Below are 7,464 nucleotides of genomic sequence, written 5' to 3'. Positions count from 1 at the left end.
AAGCTTGAAGTGTGATGGGTTGTTTTCTATGCTCTGATTCATGTTTTAGTTGAACTGTCTTTGATTCTAGTTTGATTGTAAAGAATGTTTTTAGTTTTTAATGGTTTGTTGTAACTTAAATTGCAATGGATTTGCGATAGCTTTGAGCATGTTCTTTGTATTATTGTGATTATGAAATTTGGAACCCTGTTGTTCACCATCGCCCCTTGGACATGGTTGGATGATGGAATCCTTCTAATCTTCATAATTATCTCAGAGTGTTTGTGGATTGGTAAATTCTGTTCTTTGCTTTGTCTCATGAACATGGTTTTGTGATGGAATCAATGTTAGTTCTCATACCTCTCATCTATTGAGGACTAGATCAAAGGAAGTTCATAGTTGAATTTTTAATGACATATCTTCCAATTGGATGAAGATAGGACTTTGATTCCAATTATGTTCGTGAATCAAGCAAAGATCTCCCTGATCTCTACAAGTGGATCCTTGGAAACCCTAGTTTCCCAGCTTTGAATTTTATAAGTTTTAGTTTAATAATTCATCATTATTCTCTTAAAATTTCCTGTATAAATTACATCTTCTCCTGGTTCGAGTTCTATTTACTTTTAGAATACGTACACCGTTCAGTCCTTGTGGAATCGACCTCGGTCTTACTGAGATGATTACTACATCGCGACCCTATACTTGGGGTTGTGAACAAGTTTTTGGCGCCATTGCTGGGGACTAACGGTTGCATTTTTCTAAGATTAACTAGTTTCAGAATTAGGTTAAGATTAGGGTTTTATTATCTTAGGAGTAAGTTTTTATTTTCTATCTTTAAAAACTTTCTAATTCTAGCTTTAGAACTTTCCTAATCAGTCTTTTAGAAACTTTCTATTTTTAGACACTTTCCTTTTTAAAGAACTAGTTTACTTTCTATTTTTTAGGAACTTTCTAATTTTAGATTTTCTATTTTTAGAAACTAACTTGTTTTGTTTTATTTTGTAGGTTTTTAACTTAGGAACTTCTAATTTGGTAACTTCATTCCAACTCTTTTCTCTTTAATTCTAGATTTTTATTTTGTTTTTTTCCTTTTTAGGTTTAGGTTAGAATCTAAAATTGAGGGTTGTGAGTGTTTCATGCCCAAGTAGGTCCGTGACAACACTCGACATCTCTGGACTGAAGGAGGATTGGTTGAGGGGTTAACTATCTATCATAAGACTAGGCACCGCTCGAGATCCCTAGAGGTAATTGAGGTTACGGCCAATCAACCAGAAGGACTACCTCAATCAAGGGTTAGGGAAGTCCAGGATGAGAATGAGGTGCATCAATCACCCCCGCCTCATACTTTACAATATTATTTACAACCGGCAGGGGTGAGCATGCTCTCATGCATGGTTTTTTCAGAGAATACGAGACACATGGATATCAAGCTATGGGTGATTCAACTCCTTCTAAAATTTCATGGACTTGAATCTAAAAGTCCATATCTACACTTGAAAGAGTTTGATGACATTATAGCCACTTTATATTTTTCTAACGTGTATGGGGACACAGTTAGACTGAAACTTTTTTCCTTTTCTTTAAAAGAGAAAGCTAAGACGTGGTTGTATTCACTACATCCCAGATCTATTGGCACATAAAATGACATAATAAGGGAGTTCATAAAGAAATTTTTTTCCATATCATAAAACGAACACCCTTAAAAAATCAATCATAACTTCGCTCAAAAGGAGGATGAAACATTCTTTCAATGTTGGGAAAGGTTCAAGGATCTTGTCAATTCATGCCCACAACACGGTTTTGAAACGTGGCGCATTACACACTTTTTCTATGATGAACTGACATCTTCCACGTGCCAATTAGTTGAGACAATGTGCAATGGGGAATTCATGAATAAAAATGTCAATGATGTGTGGGATTACTTGGACAGACTTGCTGAAAACACACAATCATGAGACACTTACCCAAAATTAAGCACCACTTCTAGGCCCACTCAATCAAAGGAGAATGACGGATTATACCTTCTGAAAGAGGATGATGATATTAATACTAAAAGTGTCTAATCTCATAAGGAAATTCGAGGCCATGGAATTAAAGAAGGATAAGGTTAAGGAAACTGTTTGTGGCATATGTGCTTGCAACGTTCACACAACTGAAAATTGTCCAACGATACCTGTTTTTCAAGAGGTGTTGAATGAGCAATCCAATGCCGTGAACAATTACCAACGACCTTTCAATGGACCCACCTCTAATACATACAATCCTAGTTGGAGAAATCATCCAAACTTCAGTAGGAGGAATGGACAAACTGCTACCCCTTGAGGTTTCTTCAATCAAATTCCACATTCAAAGAAACCTCAAGAGGTCCTAGTTCTAAAACATCTTCAAAAGTAAAAGATTTTCAATTAAGGTATGCTACAAGCCTTTCAAGACCTCACAAATGTCATATAAGGACTTGAGACTAAAAGTGTGATTGGGAATAAAGGGAGCCTCCCAGCTCAACCTTTTCCCAATCCAAAACCACAATATGAAGTTAGCAACCCAAGCTCTTCAAATCAAATGGAGTAAGCTAAATCTATCACCACTCTTAGGAGTGGGAAGACCATTGATAAGACCATTCCGATTAGGACTAAAAAACCTAAGGATCCGAAAGAGGACAATAATGATATATCTAGCCATGCCCTACAGGAACTAGAACCGGAACTTCAAGGCAAGCCAGTTGCTCCATTTTCCCAACGGTTGGTTGCACCAAAACCTCTCTCTAACTCTTTGGACATTCTAGAGGAGTTGAAATAAGTGAAGGTCAATATTCCTCTACTAGATGCGGTTAAACAAATAGCTTTATATGCTAAATTCCTGAAAGACTTGTGTACGACCAAAAGACTTGTGTACGACCAAAAGACGGCAAAATATTCAAAAGAAAATCTTCTTAACTGAGAAAGTGAGTCTCATCCTAAAGCAAGATGTGCCACAAAAATTCAAGGATCCCGGTAGCCCAACCATACCTTGTGTAATTGGGAACTACCGAATTGAGCACGCACTTCTTGACTTAGGAGCGAACATAAATCTGATTCCCTACTCAGTGTACAAACAATTAGGTTTGGGTGAATTAAAACCCACCCTAACCACATTATAACTTGTTAATCGCTCAGTTCATGTATCAAGAGGGATAATTAAAAATGTGTTGGTCCAGGTTAACAAATTCTACTACCCAATAGATTTTATCGTCTTGGATACGGACCCATCAGTAACATGAGCACTCAAATTTTCGTCATTCTTGGTCGCCCATTTCTTGCCACTTCAAATACAATCATTAATTGCAGAAATGGAGTCATAAGTATGTCTTTCGGGAATATGACATTGGAGCTAAATATCTTTGTTAACATAGGCAGATAGTTAAAGGATGATGATGATTTCCACGACATTAACATAATTGACTCTTTCGTTGAAGATATAACACCTTTGACCTTATCCTCTGACCTTCTAGAAATGTGCCTAGCCCACTCCCATGATTTTGATAATGACATGATTAGGGAGATGTGTGTCATGCTTGATACTGCGCCGGTACTTGGAGTTAACCGGTGGAGGCCACAATTTGAAGAGTTGTCCCAAACTAATGTAGTGCCTCTACCGTCTAACTTCAAGGCACCGAAGCTTAACCTAAAGCCTTTGCTCTCTGATTTAAAATATGTCTATTTAGGTCAAGATGAGATATACCCAGTGGTGATTTCTTCCCACCTTAAGTAAGAACAGGAGAGTATGCTCATATCTACTCTCATTGAGCATAAGGGAGCCCTTGGATGGACGATTGCGGACCTCAAAGGATTTGACCCTTCAATTTGTACTCACCGCATTTATCTCGAAAATAATGCAAAGACCTCACAGCAATTACAACGTAGAGTAAATCCAAACATGAAGGAAGTGGTTAAAGCTAAGGTTCTTAAACTATTGGATGTGGGTATCATATACCCTATATCCGATAGTCAATGGGTGAGTCCATCTCAGGTGGTTCCTAAGAAGTTTGGAATCACCATCGTAGCCAATGCCAACAATGAACTCGTGCCAACTAGAGTTATTACTGGTTGGAGAATGTGTATTGACTATAGGAAGTTAAATACTGTCACGAGAAAAGACCACTTTCCTTTGCCCTTCATTGATCAAATCTTAGAAAAACTAGCTGGTCACTCATATTATTGTTTCCTTGAAGGGTATTCGGGCTACAACCAGATAAAGATAGCTCCTGAAGATCAGGAAAAGCCCACATTGTCCTTACAGTACCTTTATTTACCAAAGGATGTCATTCAAACTATGTAATGCTCCTGCCACTTTTCAGTGATGTACGATGAGTATTTTTTCTAACATGGTGGGGCAATATCTAGAGGTCTTCATAGATGACTTCTCTATCTTCGGCCCATCTTTCAGCGATTGCTTAAAGAATCTTAAATGTGTGCTGAAAAGATGTGAAGAAAAGAATTTGGTACTCAATTAAGAGAAGTGTCATTTCATTGGTTGTAAGGGAATTGTCCTTGGACATATCATCTCGTCCAAAGGAATCAAAGTAGATAAGGTAAAAATTGATCTTATCTCTAACTACCTCCACTCAAGAACATATGAGACGTGTGATCCTTCGTAGGACACACCAGTTTTTATAGGAGATTCATAAAGGACTTTAGTCTCCTCTCTTGTCCTCTATGTAATCTACTTCAAAAGGATGCACCATATGAGTGGACTAAGCAATGTCAGGAAGCTTTCACTAAGCTTAAGGGCATGTTAACCACTGCACCTATCATGTAACCAGCCGATTGGAGCCTTCCTTTTGAACTTATGTGCGACACGTCCGACTATGCTCTTGGGGTGGTCTTAGGCCAGAGAAAAGAAAAGAAGCCCTACGTTATTCATTACGTAAGTAGAACTCTAAATCCTGCCCAAGTGAACTACTCAACTATGAAAAAGGAACTCTTAGCCGTAGTGTTCGCTTTGGAACAATTTAGATCCTACTTGATTAGATCCAAGATCGTCATTTACACAGATCATGTGGCACTCAAGTATCTTCTTTCTAAGAACGATGCTAAGCCCCGCCTGATAAGATGGATCCTCCTACTCCAAGAATTCGATTTAGAAATAAAAGATAAAAGGGGAGTAGAGAACGTAGTGGCTGACCATCTTTCTCGCGTTGATCTCTCTGATTCCCTTAAGATGACACACATAAATGACATGTTCCCTGACGAACAATTGTTCAAAGTCTCCCATTCACCTTGGTTTGCTGATATTGCTAAATATCTTGCCATAGGTTTTACACCAACACATTGGACTGCGCAAGATAAGAAGAAAATTTTCACTAAGGTGCGCAAATTCTTCTGAGATGATCAATATTTGTTTAAATATTACCCAGAATAAATCTTAAGGAGATGTGTGCCAGATAATGAACGTCAAAGTGTCATCTTCTTCTATCACTCTCAGGCCTGTGGTGGTGACTTTTCTGCTTAAAAGACCATGGCCAAGATTTTACAGTGTGGCTTTTACTAGCCCACTATGTTCAGGGACACTCATGAGTTTTGCAAAGCTTGTGAGCGTTGTCAGAAATTGAGAGCATTGTCCCATCGGAATATGATGCCCTTGAACTCCATTCTTATTATCAAAGCATTTGATTACTGGGGCATCGATTTCATAGGACCATACCCCCAATCCTTTAGAAATCTATATATTTTGCTTGCCGTAGACTATGTCACTAAATGGGTCGAAGCGATTCCGTGTCGGAACAATAACCATCGAACGGTCATTAAATTTTTAAAAGAAAACATCCTTTCTCAATTTGGAATGCGTCAAGTCATCATTAGTGATGGAGGCTCACATTTTTATAATAGGACATTCACGAATTTAATAAAGAAATATGGCATCTCCCACAAAGTGAGCACTCCATACCACCCACGAACAAGTGGGCATGCTGAGATTTCAAATAGGGAGATCAAACACATTTTGGAGAAAACGGTTAATCCTGATCGAAATGATTGGTCAATCCGATTAACCGATGCTTTATAGGCTTACCGTACTGCATTTAAAACCCCTATTGGAATGTCTCCCTTTAGACTTGTCTTTGGGAAGGCTTATCACTTGCCTGTGGAATTGGACTATAGAGCCTACTGGGCAATCAAAAATCTGAACTTCAATCTGGACAACGCTGGCTCGCTACGCAAACTTCAGTTAAATGAACTTAAAGAAATCCGGCATGAAACGTATGCGAACTCGAGAATTTATAAGGATAGGATGAAGGCATTCCATAACCAACACATTCTTCAAAAATCATTTATGCCATGTCAGAAAGTCCTTTTGTATAATTCTCCATTACATCTCTTCTCGGGTAAGCTCCGATCTCGTTGGACCGACCCTTTTACTGTTATCAATGTTTATCCTCGTGGGGCTATCGAGATTCAAAATACAAACAATGGCAATGAGTTTAAAGTGAATGGACATCGATTAAAGCTATTTGTCGAGAAATTTGATTCAGAGGACATGTTCATACCTCTGATGGATGCTATGTACCAGGATTGACCTTCTAGTCTAACGGACATATAGGTAGGTTTACTGCTTTCATAGGACTAAGGTAGTTTACTTTTTGTCATTCTATGATAGTCGATTGTATGCCATTAGGATAATTTTCTTTCCATTTGTTCTAGGATAGTTTGTTTTTGTGGTTTCACTCTTGTGCTGACCCACTTTCATGCTAAGATCTCTTTGGAAAAATTCGTATAACTCCTTCATCAGGTACTATCTTTCCGTTACTTCTCCTTCAATTCCGTTGCTCACATGCATTGCATGCTTATATCTTCTTACATTAAGGACAATGTAGATTTTAGGTTGGGGAAGGGAGATTAGGTTACCTAATCAATATTTGATTAGGTTACCTAATCAGTATTTTCTTAGTCTTGAGCAGAAATTTTAAAATTTTAAAATTTTTTTCTGAAAATTCTTGTGAATTCGAAGTAATTTTGAAGGCCATCTTTGATTTAAAAGTATAAGATACTTAATGTTGGTTATTTATGACTCTTAGATTCAGTTATCTGTTGGATTTCACAGTTAAGTTCGAATTATTAATCCATAATTAATAGTTTTAAATAATGATTGAGTCATGATTTCACATGTCACACCTAGCTTACACATTAAAGCTTCAGTTCAATATTGAATTGTTAACCTGATAATCACTAGCCATGAAAGGAACCAACCTGAGAAATTTGTCCATCATATTCATTGAAAAAAAAAAAAAGAATACCCAACTAAAAAAACAGTTGTGTTCGAAAACATCTACCTATTAAAGATCTTTAAAAAGGTTGACACATCATGAAGCCATCGATGGAAAAATCAAAAGCTGGAAAAATAAATAGGCTGAACTGTAAGGCAAGTTTCGGTTTAGGTTGAGTTATCCAGGAATGCTCTGTTTGATTATCAATGTTATCATGAAAATGGGTGATTGGACTCTTAATGATAATA

The 7,464-nt window shown here is 37.5% G+C and overlaps 1 non-coding gene across 1 annotated transcript; it reads right to left on the bottom strand.

Annotated features, from left to right (window-relative positions):
* Positions 1–1,674: 1,674 nt before the first annotated feature.
* Positions 1,675–1,780, bottom strand: LOC131235854 (small nucleolar RNA R71). The gene has a single exon (XR_009166371.1). It is a non-coding gene; the product is annotated as a small nucleolar RNA R71 (small nucleolar RNA).
* Between the last annotated feature and the right edge of the window lie 5,684 nt (positions 1,781–7,464).

The sequence above is a fragment of the Magnolia sinica genome, chromosome 19 (assembly GCF_029962835.1).
Source record: "Magnolia sinica isolate HGM2019 chromosome 19, MsV1, whole genome shotgun sequence".
In the NCBI taxonomy this organism is placed as follows: Eukaryota; Viridiplantae; Streptophyta; class Magnoliopsida; order Magnoliales; family Magnoliaceae; genus Magnolia; species Magnolia sinica.
This window is presented reverse-complemented; position numbering and strand designations above follow the sequence as displayed.